At 51.8% G+C, this 19855-nt stretch overlaps 1 protein-coding gene across 2 annotated transcripts in view; it reads left to right on the plus strand.

The window, feature by feature from the left end:
- GNG7 (G protein subunit gamma 7) overlaps positions 1 to 19855 on the plus strand; it is a 124071-nt gene that overhangs the window by 12728 nt on the left and 91488 nt on the right. The window contains exons 1-2 of one of the 2 annotated variants that reach the window (XM_038567888.1): positions 14126 to 14181; positions 18683 to 18740. The gene's annotated coding sequence lies outside the window, so the exon portion shown is untranslated. Of the gene's footprint in view, positions 1 to 14125; positions 14182 to 18682; positions 18741 to 19855 lie in introns of those variants that run through there. The other variant, XM_038567887.1, reaches the window with a different exon arrangement.

Genomic DNA, 19855 nt, shown 5'->3' on the forward strand with positions numbered 1-19855 from the left:
TAAAAGTAAAAAAAAAATTTAAAAATTTTTGATCTCACATGAAAAGATGCTCAGTGTCATTTAGTTCTCAGGGAAATGTAAATCAAAACTGGAGTGAGACAGCATTTCACCCCACCAGGACGGCTGGCATCAAACTGACAGCAGTGGCAAGTGTTGTCACAGATGGGGAGAAATGGGAGCCCTCACAGGACTGGGGAAACATAAGGGGGGCAGCCACGGTGGAAGACGGTCTGGAGATTCCTCCAAAAATTAAACATGGAGCATCCTTCTTTTTTTTTTTTTTTTCGGAGCATCCTTCTGACCCAGCAATTCCACTCGTGAATGTCCACACCATGGTTAGACCCCGAACTCATGATGCTCAGGGAGGGAACTGGACACAGGAGGCCCCACGAGGTGTGAGTCTGCATGTGTGACATGTCCAGGATGGGCTTGTCCCCGGACGGGAACAGGGCTCGCAGGGACCGGGGGCTGGGGAGCGGGGAAGAGGGGGCGACAGATGATGGGGAAATGGTTGCTTTTTGGGGTGATAGAATGTTCTGGAACTAGATAGAGGTGATGGTTGCACAACTCCGCGAATATACTAGATGCCTTTGAAATGTACACCTTGGTTAAAATTGTAAATTTTCTATTATATATATTTTATCAATGCCTGCCCCCCACTCCGAAAACACCTCTTGGTCTAAGTGGTCATATTCCAGAGCATGCAACCATTGATGGTTAAGGGCCGAGGGGGAATGACCCTGTTTTCTTCCCGAGAGCCCCTCCCCTCCCTCTGCCTTAGGTCAACCCCAGTGAAGCCGTGATCACAGACACGTTCTCATTTTAAGTCATGTCCTTGTGAGTCTGGCACAAGGGCATGAATTCCTCTGTGTCTGGGGCTGCTGAACAGTCACACCCTTGACTTTAGTCTTGCCAGCTCTGGGCCTTAACTGGCTGCGTGTGCAGCTTAGGTGGGGAGGGCAGGCAGGTGCTCCCAGGCCTCTGGGAGAAAGCAGTGAGTAAGGTTAAGATGTGGCACTGCTGAGGAGGAGGGACCCAGGGAGTAAGAGGTGTATGTAAGAGGTGAAAGGTTGGGAATTACAGGGCTTTCTGGAACCTTCTGGAACATGGAGCACATGGTGGCACAGTGAGGCTTTGGGGTTGGAATTCCTGCTCAGCCCTGGATGACTTTTTCCCTGCGTGGTTTGAGCCTCTCTGTTGGTTTCCTCATGGGCAAAAACGAATAGGAATCACCACCCAGGACTGTCTTAAGGGTTGGGATGGTGTGTGAGGCGGTGACCCTGCTGCACTTGTGATGACTGTTCTATTGGTGCCGCGTGTGAACATTCACCTCATGGTGTGAGTTAATATTAACAACTGCCACCGCAGGTGTGGACCAAAGCAAGGGTGGGATCAGACCCAGTCCTGGTGACATGGCTGCTTTGGCCTAGGAGCTGGACTCATTTGGGAACCAGAGGGACTATCTTGGGAAGCTCTTGGTCCCTGGGTGGCCCTGGGCCGCATGTGGGATGGGATTCCATCGTGGTGGGTTGGACCTGACACCAGAGGCCACTCTAGGAGCTGAGGCTCTTAGCAGTGAGCCGCCATGAAGCTGGATGGGATTGGAGGTAAAGTTCAGAGGGCGCTACCTGCTGCCCTCGCCCCGCCATGCTGGACCCCTATCTGTGTTGCAGAAGGGGAAACTGAGGCACATGCATTTTATCTCCCCTGTCTCAGGTCAGGGCCTTGGTGGGAGCAGAGTAAGGAGTTGGTCTCAGTTCTGTTTGAGGCACTGTCCCCATGACAGGTGACGTGGGATACCCCAAGAGTGGCCAGGTTGCTGGAGGACCCAGGTGGACAACCCACCCACGTGTGATCACCGTGCTGTCCCTGGGCAGTTACGTTCTGTTGTTTCTCCATTATCTCTGTTCTGATTCAAGGCCCAAGCCCAGCAACGGATGGTGTGTGCCCTGAGACACAAGCGGCCAAAGTGGCTCCCACCTCAGGCCCAGTGGCCTCTGGTGCCACACATCCACCTCACATGTACGTTTTTCCAGCCACCCACCCCCTTTCCACTCAGAGCCACACGAAAGAGACTGGACCCCAGCCACACCATTTTCCGAAGGCTGCTGGCCCTGATGGTCGGATGCAGGTGGCCAAAGGTTAGAAATTTCTGGATGGGACAAGAGGGCTCCTGGTATCACGGTGACAGTTTGTGGGAGCGTGGCAGCACACAGGCCACCCTAGTTTCCATGGAGGGCAGTGTCCGGTCTTGCACTTGCTCTGGGAGTGGGTCTCAGGGCTGGGGGAAGCATTTGCATGCTGCAGTGGTGTCCCTCTGCCTGGCAGTGAGGGTGATGCTGGGACCTCCCTGTAGAGGCTGTGGAGGGCTCCAGGCTGACCCCTGTCAGGAGCGCACCATGCCAGGCCTGGCCCGCCCCCACCCCCAGCCCCCAGAAAGATGAAAAAAAGCAGAACCATTCATTGAGTAACCCCCCTAGGTGCCCGACGCCCTCATGGTCACCAAAGTTGTTGATCTAGCCCTTAAACCAGGACGGCCCCAAGTGTCCACAGTGGGCGGGGAGGGGGGAGAGACCCTGCTTCGAACATTGTTCCCAGTGCTCCAGGTCATGGGATAAGGACGCAGGAACTGCCATGTCGAGGAGAAAACCAGCCAACTCCAAAGCCTCCTCCAGCATTGAGGGGGCTCTGCTTCCAGGTTTCCTCACCTGTAAATGGGGAAGTGAGAATGCTTAGCTCAGAGTCATGGCAGCGATGAGATGCGATCGTTGCAGATGCTGTGAGCACCGCCACGTGCTCTGCTGGGCTTTCGGCGGCTTTGTTATCTTGCAGGTGCAATCCCCACTGTACACTCTGAGCCTTCGTGCTGGTCTTTCTCCTCCAGATGTGCTGCCTGGGAGCCAGGGCCTCCCCTCAGCACTGCTGACATTGGGGGCACTTCAGGCACTGTGTGCAGCATCCCTAGCCCCCACTCATTCAATACCAGTAGTCCCGTGTCCCCAGTCGAGACCACCCCAGATGTCCTCGGACACCACACAGGGTCTCCTGGGGGCAGGATTGCCCCTAGGTGGTTGTAAAGGGATCAAAGCCAAAAAAGATATGTTTGGGATTTGGGGCTGCTCTGAGATACCCAGTTGGCAGAGGAACACTTGGGGCCCACAGCTGGGCTTAGAGTGCTCGGGAGACGCACAGTAGAGTCCTGTCTCCAGGTGATATTCCTGGCCATCTTCCCTTGGGAAACTCTCCGTAGCACATATGGAAATGTAATTAAGTGGCCATTTTCCCCTCGGTGGTGATGACACAGATTTGGCTCTGTAATAAAGAAGAAGGAGTCCCTCTAGACCTGAGGGCCAGACTGAGCAGAGTCACACAACCCCCTCACCGCATCCCTGCACTGCTGACATGGGGGGGCAGCTCTTTCTCTGTGGGGCGTCCTGGGCCCTGCGGGGCTGAGCAGCATCCCTGGCCCCACCCCCTGGATGCCAGGAGTTCCCATCGTGACAACCACAGATGACACAGCCTAATGTTCCCTGGGGGCAGAATTGTCCCGCTTCTCCCACTGAGAACCGTATGCAAGGAACACATGGTTTGTCCTTGTACCCTATAGGACCCCCGGGGAAGTGCTTTCCCAGCAGTTCTTTACACGTTGAGACCTGCACAGGAACCAGTTCAGGTCATGATGGTCCTTCAGAGCTGTTCTCAGGAGAGGGGCCAGGCATGCTGACATCTCTGGTCTCTAACCAGGCTTGTCTGGTCAATAATGTTTTCCCTGCAACTCTACCTCTGAGCTACCTCCCCTTCTCCTTGCTGGCCAGCATTTCCTGGTCTTTGCAGGGTAACACTAAATGTGGCCGCAGCACTTGCCCTTCCTTGTGTTCCCAGAGCCCTGGTGTCTCCTGAAAGCCACATTCTCATTCCTGAGATGGTTCAGAGGTTTAATTAGGCTTCTTCTGCGGCAGAGAGACCCTCTAGTCGCCACTCTGTATCTGTCCCCGAGAATGTGATTTGTTTTGGTTCGTTTACGAACACATCCAACTGTTAGGGTGGTTGGCACAGTTGGAAATATGTTTGAAGAATATAAAGCAGTTTGCAACCCCATAGCATTTCCCATGTGTTAAAACATTACCAATCCCAAGTGTGTAAAAATCTGGATTTTATCTATTCTAGTCTCAGCCAGAGGGGGAGGCGTTATTTGCAGTTCTGTTTTAAGAAAAGTAGTACGATATATATATAATGTATAGTGTTATTTCCTGAATCAGTTTTTCTTTTCGGTGGTATACAACGGAACAGCTTTCAAACTCCATAATGTAGAGAAACTGCCTGATGGAGTATGTGCTACTGAGTGAAAGAATCTGAGTTATGAACATCAGCTAAGGAAATCTGTGTTTTCTTCACCACCCCCAGATTCCACATCGAAGCAGGTGTCCTCCGCGTTGTCAGTCACCTTGGGAGAATTTGTAGCTCTAGCAGAGCTGCAGCTGTGAGTGCATTCAGGAGTGGGCTGCACTGCTCTCATATTTTCAGATATACAAATTTGAAGGTTTCAAATAAATTTCATATTTTTAAAAAATATTTATTTGACAGAGAGAGTGAGAGAGAGAAAGAGCACAAACGGGAAAAGGCAGAGGGAGAGGGAGAAGCAGACTCCTCTGCTGAGCAGGGAGCCCGACGTGGGGCTCGATCCCGGACCCCATGATCATGACCGACTGAGCCCCCCAGGTGCCCCATAAATTTCAGGTTTTTGTCTTTTTTTTCCCCAAAGACTTTATTTTAGAGACACACAGAGAGAGAAAGTGAGAGAGAGAGAGAGAGAAAGAGCGAGCACGAGCAGGGAGGAGGAGCAGTATAAAATGGGATAAACTTTCTCAACAATGACTTAGTAGTATGTTTTCAAGAACTTTAAAAATATTTATTGCTGGGGGATCCCTGGGTGTCTCAGGGGTTAAGCGCCTGCCTTCGGCCCTGGGCGTGATCCTGGAGTCCTGGGATTGAGTCCCACATCAGGCTCCCTGCATGGAGCCTGCCTCTCTCTCTGCCTGTGTCTCTGCCTCTCTCTCTATCTCTGTGTCTCTCATGAATAAATAAAATCTTTAAAAAAAAATTTATTGCTCTCTGATCCCATAATGCCATCTCTAAAAATGTAGACTAAGAAAGTAATTAGAGGTGGGCATAAAGATGTTCGCTTAGCATTACTTGTAAAGTAGAAATTGGGAACAGTCTAAATACCCAATCAAAATGCCGATAATTGGGACATGTAGGTGTCTCAGTCAGTTAGGTGTCTGACTTTGGCTCGGTAGTGATCTCAGCCCTAAGACAGGCTCCCTGTTCAGTGGGGAGGCTGCTGCTCCCTCTCCCTCTTCTCTTCCTCCCTGCTCATGCTCTCTCTCTCTTTCTCTCTCTCTCTCTTCCTCTCTCTCTCTCAAAAGATAAGCAAAATCTTTTTTAAAAAGGAAAAAACAAGAAAACACCAAACATTAATGATAGAAACATTAAATAAAAATGTCGGGGAAAAATATCTAGTTTTTCCCTTACAACTAAGAAGCTACTTACTGAGGTCAAAAGCTCAGAGTTAAAAATGTCAAGTTTGCTTTTTTAGGAAGAGTGTGGCCAACATCCAGTAAGTTATGTGTGGAGGTGTTCTGTATGGTGCCTGCTTTTTGTGGGGGCACTAGGCTCCTTCTTTGTGTGGTAGTAGGTGGAATTGCTTGCACATTGACTGCATGTGATTGTACCACTCCCTACTGGGAATCAGATTCCTGGAGCTGAGCTCCACATGGACTCGATCTCTCCATGGACTCAATTTTCATGGAATAGACTTTTTAAAAAAATATTTTATTTTTAAGTAATCTCTGCACCCAACATGGGGCTTGAATTCATGACCCCAAGATCAAGAGTCACATGTTTTGTTTTGTGTTTTGTTTTTAAGATTTTACTTATTTATTTGAGAGAGAGAGAGAGCAAGTGGTGGAGAGGGGCAGAGGGAGAAAGAGAGGGAAGCAGACTCCCCGCTGAGCAGGAAGCCTGATGTGGAGCTTGGTCCCAAGACCCCTGGATCATGACCTGAGCCAAAGGCAGATTCTTAACTGACTGAGCCACCCAGAGAACCCCATGGAACAAACTCTATTTTATTTTTTTAAGATTTTATTTATTTGAAAGAGAGACAGAGAGCATGCATGAGAGTGAGCAAGAGCAGGGGGAGGGGGAGGGAGAAGCAGACTCCCCACTGAGCAGGGAGCCCAATATGGGGCTTGATTCCAGGACCCTGGGATCATGACCTGAGCCTGAGGCAGATGCTTAAACAACTGAGCCCCCTAGGTGCCCCTGGAACAGACTTTAAAGCACAGGTTGGGCTGTGCACTTGAACTGAAATAATGTCCTCATGTTTCCTATGGGGGAGTCCATAGCTGCCACTTTGTTTGGTTTTATAGCTTGCATGCCATCTTCTATCCCCAACTGTGGCTAGTTCTTTCTGTCTACATTGGTCTGTCATATTGGTCTACATTGATGGTTGCCTTTGTTTTTCCCTCCTAATCATGAGGCTTTCTCAGATTTCCCATTCCCCTGCCTCCTTTCTCTGGGGAAGTAATCTTTAACATATCACTTATTCAGTGGTCATTTAGATTACATTTTCTGAGTTTGAATTCTTCCTTTTCCTCATAGTGGCTTTGGGCAGTCTCTCTCTCTTTCTTTCTTTCTTTCTTTCTTTCTTTCTTTCTTTCTTTCTTTCTTTCTTTCTTTCTCTTTCTTTCTTTCTTTCTTTCTTTCTTTCTTTCTTTCTTTCTTTCTCTCTTTCTTTCTTCCCTCCTTCCTTCCTTTCTTTCTTTTTATGATTTTATTTATTAATGAGAGACACAGAGAGAGGCAGAGATATAGGCAGAGTGAGAAGCAGGCTTCCTGCAGGGAGCCCGATATGGGACTCTATCCCAGGACCTTGGGATCACATCTTGAGCCAAAGACAGATGCTCAACCAGTGAATTACCCAAGAGTCCCTATTTTATGTTTTCTTTAGCTGAAAAGAAAATACCCAAACAAATGGAGTGGTTCCTGACCTTACAGCCATATTGGTATGAAGGTGAAGTGGCGTTAGGCTCCTCATGGCCCAGCTTAGACAGAAGCTGCAGTCACTATTACCACTTGGGAGCAGTGCCCCCTGATGTGATTTGAGGCCCTTGCTGGCTGGGAGGCTGCTGGGGGCCAGGGACCTCGGTGCCCCCTCTGTGCCATGAAGGGCTGTACACAAATCCCCCAAAGGGCTCCCCACCTTCTAACCATTTTTGCCATTGTTCTCCTACTGGGTCTCCTGGTTCATAGACTGAACTCTGTTCACCCACCTGGGAGCTTGACCATCCCAGCAGTTTTTTCAATTTCTAAAAAAATTATCATGGCTATATATTTATATTTATTGAGGACAAATTGAGTTTGGAACACAAATGGAGACTTTAAGAACAAGTTATAAGGCAATCATGAACATCTTGCAGTGTGTTACAGCAATACACCTAGTTTGTACTTTGCAAACCTTTAAAATAAACATGTGATGTAGTTTTGAATTTGCAGAAAAGTTGCAAAGACAGTATGGAGAGTTTCCACATAGCCCACACCCAATGTTCCCTGGTATTAGCATCTTACCTTAGTGTGGTACATTTGTCACAATTGTTGAACCAATATCAACACATCATGATTAACTAAAGTCCATACTTTATTTAGATTTCCTTATTCTTTCATCTCCTGGAAAATGTCCCTTTTCTGCCCGAAGACCCTACTCAGGATCCCACATGACATTCAGTTGTCGTGTCTCCTTAGGTCCCACTGGGCTGAGACTGTTTCTCTGACTTTCCTTGCCTTTCATGCCTGGTCAGTCATGCAGAGGACAGGTCAGGAGCTTTGCAGAACATCCCAGATCTGGGTTTGTCTGGTACTTTCTCGCAATCAGACTAGGGTTGTGGTTTGGGGTAAGAACACACAGAGGGGCACATGCTGTCCACAGCTAGTATTGACCTTGATCCCCTGGCTGAGCCAGAACCCAGTGGTTTTAAACTTTGAATTAGTGCCAACATTTAAAAATCCGGAGATTTTATGATGAAAGACCTCCCAGCCCCTCAGGATACTTGGAAGAGCTGACTACATTGGGCACTTCCCATGTGGTGACAGAGCTAGGCTGGGAACTGTGCCCCCTTCCAGCGAGCCAAGTGTCATTTTTCCAGGATCCCACATTGTCACCGCCTGCCTGCCCTGGAGCCCATCTCACACTTGGGACCCCAGGATGGCCACTGGAGCATGGCATACATCCTCCTACCCCCGCTGTGGTCCTCCACCCTTGCAGGGGGGAATATCCTCATGCACAGCTCATTCCCATACAGAGCCCCCCAGGAAGTAGCTGAAAGTCAGGAAAGTGTGTTGCAATTCAGGGGAGCACTTTGTGGTTAGTGTGAAGGACATGCCAGCCACTCCTGGCCGTGGGAGGCTCAGAGCCACCGGCATCCAGGGCAGACAGAGAGGTGGTCTGAGGCCTCCTTCTTCCCGACTGTCATCACTGTCGACCATGCCTGGGTCTCGGGCTTCTGGCTCCAGAGGTGGGAGACAAGGTGGTTTTAAGCTGCGTGGTCTGTGGTCATTTGTTACGGCCACCCAGGGAAATGCATACAGTTGGCGAGGCTCAGATCAGAAGTACACAAGCTTTGGAAAACAGATGGAGCCCCCAGCTGACCGCATGTTTGGGACTTGATGGGCATGGAATGTCTCAAGGTGTCAGGGTTGCTGCACCGGAGTTGTTTTGTGGCACCACGGAGATCCCCTGGTTTAGCCTCTGAGTGTTGGGTGGAGTCAAACCCAGCGTGTACATCCAGGAGTTACTGTTAGAGAGCAAGCAGATTCCATACTATATTTGCCACTGGCCAAAATCTGGGGACATTTTTCATTATCACAGCTGAAATGGTCCTGGCATCGAGTGGGTGGAGCCTGGGATGCCGCTCAGTCCTCCAGAGTGCCCAGGACACCCCCCTGGAGAGTGACCGGCCCCCAGTACCCAAGGTGGGCGGGGAGGGGAGGAGAAAGTGTGAAGCAAGGTGACCTTCAGATTCTGGAACCTTCAGTGGGTCTCAGCACCAGGACCCAGAGCTGTGCCAAGGCAGCTGGAACTCTGGGAGCGTGAGTGGGGCAGCAGTGCTTATCCTCACGCAGCATGGTCTGGTCTACCCTTTGGAGGCTGCAGGCATGACCTGCACAGTCAGGCGAACACCAGAGCTCGGAGCAGAAGCCTCTGCTGTGTCCCACGTGAGCGCAGGGTCGAGGGGACAGCACAGCCGCACCAGGGCCGCACCTCTGAGGCAGATGGGCTGGCGTGCTGCCAGCTGCCACTCACCCGACAGTCCTGGCACGCCTACGATGACATGCACTCCTTGGAAGGCAGACAGGGAGGGGCAGACCCTCTTGTGGCCTAGGAGGGGAGCCAGGGGACAGACCCTCAGGGCTGAACCGAGCAGAACCAGGCCAGATTTGCTTAACTTCCAGGGAGGCTTCCTGTGTGGTGTGTGCCATTCCTCCAACAAAATATCCACCATGCACCTCCGCTGAGAGTCTGAGAAGGAAACCCTGCAGGGCCTTGAAGTGGTGATGTGGGATCTCTCTGTGGGGAGTCAACAGACTTTCTGTAAAGGGCCAGAGGGTAAGTATTTTCAGCTTTGCAGGCCAGAGGTCTTTGTTGCAGTTCCTGGGTTCTGCCTTTGTAGGTACAGATGTGCCATAGATGATGTATATGTGAATGGGCATGGCTGTGTTTGAATAAAACTTTATTTATGAAGTGAGTGGTGGGCCAGATTTGGCCTCGGTCTCAGATAGAACAGCACTGCCTCCTTCCCAATTCAGAGGCCTCTCCCTATTAAAAGTGGGATTTGACACATGATGATCTCTTTCTTCTTCTCAGGCTGGTTTCATCTCTCTGAGCCTCAGTTTCTCCATCTGTAGAGCAGAGATAATTTTACTTCTTATGGGTTGTATGTAGATTGTTAGATATTGTAGGTTGGTAGTTCTCATCTGGGGTGATTCTGCCCGCAGGGGACACTGGGTGATGTCTGGGGACGCCTGTTGGTCATCACACTGGGCATGCTCCTGGCATGGAGGGGGTGGGTGGGGTAGGGATGCTGCTCAGCTCTCCCAGTGCCCGGCACCCCGCACCCCCACCCCCGCCTACAGAGAACGAACCAGCCCTGAATGTCTGTGGGCCCGACCGGGAGAGACCCTGGTATAGATGACAGTGTCTAATCAGGTAACTTGCAAAGACCAGCATGCCACATTCTATTAGTTGTCTTTCTTTCTTTGGCCCACAGCTTCCCTTTTACTTTCCAGAATTCTCCATCCATAAAACCTTTGCCTTCTTCCGGGCCCCTGTACTGGCTCACCCTCGCAGGCCTCTGAGTGAATGTGCCGCGTGGCCTGGCTCTGCCTGAGATGTCTCAGAAGCTTGCTCAGCAGGACCCTGCGGTGGGGTGGATCTGCTGTGACTGCCCCGGTGGGGGTGGGGGAGACTGCTCAGCCACCTGTCTTCCCCCGCCCCCTGTTCCTGTCAGAAGAGCAAATTTCCCCTGTTGATTAGCATATCCTGTTTTTAGCGGCTTTCTCTTCTAGGTTTTATATAACCGTGTCATTATTAGGCGCTGTCACAGGGACTTAATGGTCCCTCACACTTTGAAGCGTTCCCTGGCATCAGCAGCTAATTGCCCGTCGTCACTCTTCTTTTCTCTCTTTCAGGAAACTTTCATTTTAGAATAGTTTGAGATCCCTAGAGAAATTGGGAAGGCAGTACAGAGTTCCCATGTAGCCCACACCCAGGTACCCTGCAGTTGACATCTTACCTCAGGGTGGTACCTTTGTCACAGATAATACACCCATATCCGTATGTCACTATTTTTTTTTATTTTTTAAAGATTTTATTTATTTATTCATGAGAGACACAGAGAGAGAAAGAGGGAGGCAGAGACATAGGCAGAGGGAGAAGCAGGCTCCATGCAGGGGGCCCAACGTGGGACTCGATCCCGGGACTCCAGGATCATGCCCTGGGGTAAAGGCAGACGCTCAACCACTGAGCCACCCAGGCGTCCCTCTGTATGTTATTTTTTTTTAAATTTTATTTATTTATGATAGCACACAGAGAGAGAGAGAGAGAGAGAGAGGCAGAGACACAGGCAGAGGGAGAAGCAGGCTCCATGCACCGGGAGCCTGATGTGGGACTCGATCCCGGGTCTCCAGGATCACGCCCTGGGCCAAAGACAGGCGCCAAACCGCTGCGCCACCCAGGGATCCCCTCCCTCTGTATGTTATTAACCCAACTCCATACTTCAGATTTCTCTGCTTTCCCCCTAATACTCTTTTTCTGCCCCAGAACTTCATCCAGGACCCCACACCACATTCACTGGTCATGTCTCAGGCCCCATGGGGACTGTGGCAGTCTCTCAGACCTTTGTGTACATACATTGTGCCCTGCTCTGGGGGTGGGTCATGAAGGGTGTTGCTGGTGGCAATTGCGCTCACCAGGTCTAGACATTTTGGGTGCCCTTTGCAGCCAAGGCTCACTAGCCAGTTGATAAAGGTGAGGTATTTACTACCAAGTCGGGTGATGGATTTTTTTTCAAGGTGACAGGAAAGCAACAGCCCTCTTATTAATTTAAAAGTGGCACCTCTTCAGTTGTGAGTGTTCTGTGTCACAGAATGGTCTGAGATAATTTTGCTGAGTGACAGGCTGGGGCAGTGTGGAGTTTTTCCATGTGACCCAGGCAGGGTCTAGTTTTGGGATGAGATTGGAACACTCTCCCTGCAGTGGTGCCTGGATATGAGCATTTGTGGCTAAAATAGTGCCATGTTTTAATAGACTGTCTTCTGTTCCAGGGGTCACAAGCTACAGCCTGTGGGCCGAAAGCAGGCCTCCTGCCTTTGTAAATAAAGTTTTTTTTTTTTTTTTGTAAATAAAGTTTTATTGGCAGATGGCCGCACCTGTTTGTCTACTACCATCAGGTCTGTAGTAGTAGTGACGACAGAGACCACCTGACTCACAAAGCCAAAAGTATTTACCATGTGGCCCTTCGCCGGAACATGTTGCTGGGCCCTGGTCTTGTCAACAAAGCCGGAAGCACAGGCTCTGAGTAATGAAGTTGTGGTGTATGACTTACCGTATGACACGTAGTATATGACACAGAAGCTCTGATGATAAAGCAGTCGTGCCCCATTAACAATGTCAGGCACCAATGGAAACATCTTATAGATGCTCAGTTATTTATTTTCTTTAAGGATTTTATTTATTTGTTTGAGAGAGAGAGGGAGTGAGCACAAGCACAGGGGAGGGGAAGAGGGGGACAGAGAAGCAGACTGCCTGCTGAGCAGAGCTTGCCGCTCCATCCCCAGACCCCGGGATCATGACCTGAGCGGAAGGCAGATGCTTCACCAACTGAGCCACCCAGGCACCCCCAGATGTTCAGCTGTTTAGTCTGGAGAGCACTCGTGGGATAGATGCTCCCATCGTCTCTGTGTTACAGATTTGGAAACTGAGGCACAGGGGAGTCCGTGAGCTGGGAAGTTAGGACAGTGCGCCACAGCGTTGCCCCTGGGATGTAAGAATTTGTGTCCCCACCCACCCCCTCCCGTGGGACTCTTTGTCACCATTTTAATTCTGAGTGGAGAAAGAAATGTTTCTACATTTTCTTTTCTTTTCTTTTCTTTTTTCTTTTTTTCTTTCTTTTCTTTTTTCTTTCTTTCTTTTCTTTCTTTCTCTCTCTCTCTCTCTCTCTCTCTCTCTCTCTCGTCAGAGATTGGTTCTCTCCCAAATCAGTTGCCTGTCCATCCATATATTACAATTCCAGGTAGTGGGGATTTGATGACCTCTCACAGGGGAGCAGTCCTGCCCCCGGGACATGGCCTCTGGGGGCATCTATGGCCCTCACAACGGGGGTGGGGGGCTCCTGGCATTGAGTGGGTAGGGGCCAGGGATGCCGCCGACCCATCTGCACCCCGGACGCCCCCACGGAGAATGACCCAGTGTGTCAGCAGTGCCAGATTTGGGGGGGCAGGTGAAAACCCTGTGTTAATTATTTGGAAAAAGATTGAGCCAGATCCCTTGCCCACATGCGAAATCAGAGTAAACCCCAATGGTCCAGGTGTGACCCAGGCAGCCTTCCAACCTGGGTTATATGGGGGGGATGTTGGGAGGGCCTCTGAGTCATCCTAGACTCAAGGTCATAGAGCAGCAGCACTCCTTCTGCCTTCCTGTGCCTTCCGGTGCTCGGCTCCCAGAGACCTTTAACCCTGGGGTCAAGCAAACCGTGCCCTCGAGTCCTGTCCAATCAGGGGTGTGATGGCACCTGCCCTGGGTCAGTCCAGGCAGAGCCACGTCACCCCTGCTCTGGGGCGCCTCCCCACCAGCCCCGGCCCCCAGGCTTCTCCTCCCCCTTCATTTGCAATCAGAGCCTCGTCAGGGTGACATATTTAGATGGTTGCTGTGGTGACGGGGGAAGGCTGGGGTGATCGCTGCAGTGCATGAAGGACAGCGCTGCATTGCTATATCTATATCGAGCCTCCCTCCAAGCAGGCAAGCGTTCCTGCCACACACCAGGGGGCGTCAGCGTGGGAAGTTGAGGGGGCTCAGACACCCACTCCCCCATCCCACCCTCAGTTCCCAGGGACACGAACTGCAGCCCGGGAGGGGGAGACATGCCGGGTCAGGGCAGCCCATCTCAGCTGGGGGCAGTCTTGCCCCTTGGGTGGTGAGGGATGCCTGGGGATATTGAGCTCCTTATGACTGGGGTGCTCTTGGCATAGAGTAAGCAGGGGTGTGGGCTGCTACTTGACACCCCACGGTGCCCCCAGACGTCCCACAGAGAGTCAGTGGTGCCGGGGAAGGAGAGACCCTGCTTTAGAGGACAGGAGATAAAGGCAGTGGCTTTTTTCAGTTTCAGAAACTAGATGCTGGCATTTATGTAGTGATAATTCGTGAAATCCCAAAGATTTCATGTTCTCACCTCTGTCATTGGGCTGCTCTCCCCTTATTGAGTTTCTTGTATCCCACTGGGCTCTTGTGTCTCCTCAGATTATCAGGTCGATAGATGTTGGGAAAACAAGAAAATGAAAAATCCAATGCTGTTCAGTGCTTACCATTAGAAACCTGTGATGATTGAGTAAATACCTAGGTGAAGACGTCAGGTGAGTCAGTGCTGATGGCAGGTGTATCAGCTCCCCGCTGATCCAGGTCCCCCAGGGTTAGGGCCCTGTCGGTGTCAGGGCCCAGTCAGGATTATTGCCTCTGGTATCAGAGTCCCTGCTATCAGACCCTATTGGTCTCAGGGCCACACAGGGTCACGGGCAGTGAAGGGGCAGGCTGCTGCTCAGTGCCATCTTGCAGAAATCAGCTCATGACCGGCCACAATATGCTTTCCATTGACCAAATGGGATTTGGGAGTAATCCGAGGGAGGAGGTTTGGGACTGATTGTATTAAGGGCTCTGATCTGCTCATGGGGCTGCTGTGGTCTGTGGGCTGGGGGATGGCTCTCGTATAGGTTAATCCAGGCCTGAGAGCTCAGGAGAGTCTGATCCTCACCCAACTATATGGTTACAAGCCTTGAAGGAGCTTTGGGGGAAGAAGTAGGAAATGCATTTGGCCAGGACTGACCCAGCTTCTCTCGGGTCTGGTTCGCAGCAGCTTGTTGAAGGAGTCACTGGTGAAATGTGAGCACTTAGCCATCATCTGGTCCAAGATGGGCTCCCATTCCCCTCCCCACTCCCCCTTCCCTTCCTCCCTCCCCTGCCCGCCCTCGCTACGCCCTTCCTCCTTTCTAAAATCAGAATTCTAATTTGTCTCTTCAAGACCCTCCCTTATTAGACAGCTTTTTAAAGTAGCATTAGGTTTATGGGAAAACTGAGCAGGAAATAGAGTTCCCACGTCTCCCGTCGCCACCCTGTTTCCCCAGTGTCACCATCTGGCTCTAGTGTGGCACAGTTGTGATCGATGAGCCAGTATTGATATATGACCATTAACCAAAGTCCTAGTTGACTTTCAGGTCAGTCTTTGCCCCACCCCTCTCCTAGCCTGGTGGTTGATAACAGAGTTCTACTTGAAAAGGGATTTACCCCCCAAAAGGGGACAGGGCACTCAGAGGCAGCAGCGGCTCATAAGCCAGTGTGTCCAGGTGGGCACAGAACTTCAGATAGAAGCATAGAAGCTTCAGGAAGCTTGTCCCCCTACCCTGCCAGGGACTCTGGGCCAGGTCTGGGGACGTCTGTGGTTGTCACCACTGGGGCTGTCCTGGCATCCAGTGGGTGGGCGATGCTGCTCAATGCCCCCTGCCCCAGATGCCCGCCCACACAGAGAATGACCAGCTTCTATATCAGCAATGATGGGAGAGTGGGGGACCCTGAATTCTAGAGGGAGGGACAGTAGCGTTTGCACACAGCAGGGTTGTGTCATCCCTCTGGAAAAGTTCTGGAGGCTCTGATGGAGTGAAGTGGGTTGTGACTTGCCTTCCTCTTGGACGAGACACCCTGTGTCAGTCGGGGCTGGCCCCTCGGTTCCTTGATGGAGAGTTACTGACGACAGGCTCCAACGGCTGCCCTTGGTTGCTGATCTGTGTGTTCCGTCCTCCCTTCTCACATTGACAAACGATGTAGCTGAGAGCAGGGGCCTGTGTGCCAGGGCTTGCTCCTGGCCATACCTGCACTCCCCAAGCCCCTGTGCCAGTCCTGCAGGCACGTGGTGGGGTTCCGGCCCTTCCCATCTCACAAGCCAGTGTCACCCAGCCCTGGGGAGCATCCTGGTGTCCCCAGCCCTGCAGACCTTCCCTGAGCACTGACTGGGTCGGAGCGTGGGGTGCGGTGAAGTGCAGTGGCCTGCAGAACCGACGCGGCTCTGGTGCTGCAGGGTCTCGCCTCTTCCTGGAGGCTCGACTGAATCACCACCCAATGCTGGTGGTGCTGGGGGCATAGGGTCTCTCCAGGGGCTGAGGACCATGTCCTGGCATTAGTGTGGTGGCTCTACAGCCTTGCAGATATCCTGACAGCTACTGCATCGGACACTTGAATGGATGAATGTTATTGTAGGAGAATTCTATCTCAACTTAAAGGAAAGGGAAAGAGAAAGGAAGCACGTAGACAGGATGAAGGTCCCAGGTCATCAGAAGTCCTGCCCAGGACAGATGTTGGCAGTAATCCTTCCAACGAGGACACCCCAATGGCCACTGTCATCGCTGGCTTCAAGTTTGTCCTAATTATTGAACAAGGGATTCTGGTTTCACTTGGCTACCGGCTCACAAATCCTGGAGCAGATCCTGCTGCCGGGTCCCACCTCATCCCACTGCTGGCCCTTCAGGAGAGCTTGTGGTTTCCCTCTGACGGGGAAAGTGAAAGCCCAGCATCTTTGCATGGGTGAAGGTCACAGGGACAGCCAGGCGCCAGCTGGTGCAGCTCACAGCCTGTGGACTCAAGGGCCCCGGGACAGAGCTGCAGGGCATGTTGCTCAAGCTGGTCTGGGCCGAGCACAGCCACAGTGGGGGTGTCTGTGGTGGTTACCTCGGTGCCCAAGTTCAAATGCCAGGGCTGCTGTTACAGAGCTGGGGAGGGGGGGTGATTTACACACGTGAAGGTGGGGAGTGAGAAACTGTCTTGAAAAGGATCCATGACACCATGTTCATAGCGGCACGGTTCACAGCAGCCAGCAGGTGGGGACACCCAAGTGTCCCATCAGTAGTGAAGGGATTCACACAGTATGCCTATCCACACACCCAGGCACGTCCCTTGGCTGTGAACACGCTGCCCCAGGGACAGCCCCTGAGCCCATGACGCTCAGGGAGGGAACCAGACACAGGAGGCCTGTGGTGTGAGTCCATGTGTGTGACATGTTCAGGACGGGCTCCTCCATGGACAGGGAGGGGACTCATGGGGGCCAGGGCCTGGGAGGGGATGAGTGATGGCTGATGGGGACGGGGTTTCCTTTAGGGATGATGAGTAAGTCCTAAAGTTGGTAGTGGTGATAGTTGCATGACTCTGAGAATACTAGAAGCACATTATTGTGCACTCTGTGGCACAAGAACCCGATCTCAGTGGGACAGCCGTAGAAGACGATACCTGGTTATCAGTCACTCTACAGGTTTTGACAGCGTCCCCTAGTTGTGTAAGGAGCTACCAGGGGTGCAGCTGGGTACAGAGTGCCCGGGACTCCTCTGACTGGTTAGTTTTGCAACTTCTTGTGAGTCTTTAATTGATTCAGAAATAAAAACTTGAAGGATTGTGTGCATAGGTGACCCCTGCAGGTCTCGGCCTCCAGGGTCAGGGGCATATTGCTCTGGCCATTCCTCTATCATCCCTGCTGGTTGGCCTGGCCTTTCAGGGCGCCCTCTGGCCTCTATCTAGCAGCAGCCGTCCTCCCACTAGGTAGGTCCCAGCAGCTCCCCCGGCCTGTCTGGGGCATTTCTGGGGCTGTGGCGCCACCTGCAGGTGACAGTGGGGAATTTCAGTTCTCCATCCTGGCCCCTGGGTGACCATGAAATGGCCCGAACTCCCAGAAAGGGAACCAGCATTGAAATCTTTGAGGGTTTGTTTGTTTGTTTGTTTGTTTGTTTGTTTTTTAAAGATTTATTTATTTGAGAGAGAGCGAGAGCGAGAGCGAGAGCATGGGGAGGAGCAGAGGGGGAGAGAATCCCAAGCAGACTCCTCACCAAGCATGGAGCCTGACATGGGGCTCGATCCCATGACCCCAGAGATCATGACCTGATCTGAAACCAAGAGCTGGATGCCTAGCCACCCAGGTGCCCTAGAATTGAGTTATTTTTAAATAACTTTTTTTAAAATTTATTTATTTATTTATTTATTTATTTATTTATTTATTTATGATAGTCACACAGAGAGAGAGAGGCAGAGACACAGGCAGAGGGAGAAGCAGGCTCCATGCACCGGGAGCCCGATGTGGGATTCGATCCCGGGTCTCCAGGATCGCGCCCCGGGCCAAAGGCAGGCGCCAAACCGCTTCGCCACCCAGGGATCCCAACTTTTTAATTTTAAAATAATTGTAAGTTTTCAGGAGTTTCAAAGAATTCCTATTTGCCCATCACCCAGTCTCCCTCATTTGGCTCCTCCTTCCGGACCCACAGTGCCTTTGTGGCAATGATGCACTTCATGAACCCAGCCCTGCTCTGTTCAAATTTCACCAGTTTGCCCCTAATGTCCTTGTCCTGCTCCGGGACTGCATCCAGGATGCCACATTGCATTTGGTCCTCACATCTCCTTAGGCAGACCCTGGTGAGTTGGTGGGTGCCCTGGGGCAGGGGCTTGACTCGGTTTCCACCTCATCCTCATGGGAGACCACAAGGGTCAAGTGATGCAGGCGAACATCATGACAAAGCACAAAAGATCACATAACCATCCAGTCCTTTCATCCATTTAGTTTTGGAGCCTTTGGAAAATTTAGCAGGGATGACCTTGCAAACTTCTAAGAGATCTTTCTGGCAAATTGCTTTCCTAAGTCCCACCTCTGTGCTGGGAAGCCTGTGTGTGCGCCGTCCCCGAGTCTGGCTGGACAGCCAAAGGCAGGACCCCGCGGGGTGGTCTTTATAGCAGTCTGACTGTGAGCTCCAGACTCTTCTTCACAGCCGCCACTGATGGACACACATTCCTGACCAAATGATGCTCCACTGAACGGTTCTGTTTTTCTTCCAGGGAGCGGACGTGTGGTTCCTGATCCTTGGCACCAAAGACAGCTAGGCCTCGTGCACAGGTCAGTGTCATGATGTTTTCTCACTGTTGACGTAAATGTGGGCCGGCCTGGCGTGGAGGGGCAGGGCCCTCTGGCATGTGCAGGGTGGCCCATCCGGAGCCACTGCCAGGAGCAGAGCCGAGTCACTGGACATGACAGATCTCAAACCTGGTGCCCGTCCTGGTGACTGGGAGGCACTGTGCAGCCAGGAGGACTCTGAGGCTCACATCCTGCCCTCTTAACTCCATCTGTCTGTCCATCGGTATCATTCCCAAAGGGTGTCGAGTGGCGTTTAGCATGTGGGGCAGGGGCGGTGTGAAGGTGAGTGGGGGTGGGGTGGGGGTGCAGCGGCCTGTGGTGGCCCCCAGTCTCCCCTTCCACCCTCCTGGGAAGAGCAGCTCTGCTGCTCTTGTGTGTTTTTCTAATGAAAATTCTGATGGAACTTTGATTAGGGTTGTGTTTCATTTGTCAGTAAATTTTAGGGATATTGGATGTCTTTATAATATTGGATATTCCTAAACTGGGTGTGTGTGTGTGTTTAAGCAAAAAAATGATAGAAAAGGAGGTAGACCCCTAAGATGCACATCCTGTGGGTCTGTCTCCATGAAGTTTCTAGAAAGGCCAGTCTGCAGGGATGGGAAGGTCCTTGGTGGCCACCAGGACTGGGGTGGGAATGGAGACTTGCCGTGGGTGTGCATGGGGGGCAGTTGGGCGAGCTGGTGGCCTCACCAGACTCCTCGCCTTGTGTGCTCCTAACTGGCGAGTTCTATGGCCTGTGACGTGCACCTCAGTAAGACTGCAGGGGACGTGGTTTGGAGAGGACAGAGGCCAGGAGCTGGAACCCTCAGCCAAGCAGGACGTGTGGGTGCCCAGCAGGTCCACAGGGATGATCTCCTGTGTGGCGTCCGTGTCGCAGACTTGCCAGTCAGGTGGGGTATTTGGGGACCACCAGCAGCTGGCCAGGTGGAGGTGGACTGACGTCCTGTAGAAAGGGCAGTGCAGGCAAAGGAGTAGCAAAGCCCTAAAGCCCTCGCCCAATGACGGCGTGCCCGCCGGGGGATGGCGTGCTGGTGTCTTGGTGAGCGTTTTCCTGTCTTCCTGTGAGTTCCGTCCACACACACGATTCTGGATAAACA

This window comes from Canis lupus, chromosome 20, assembly GCF_011100685.1.
Source record: "Canis lupus familiaris isolate Mischka breed German Shepherd chromosome 20, alternate assembly UU_Cfam_GSD_1.0, whole genome shotgun sequence".
Classification (NCBI taxonomy): Eukaryota; Metazoa; Chordata; class Mammalia; order Carnivora; family Canidae; genus Canis; species Canis lupus.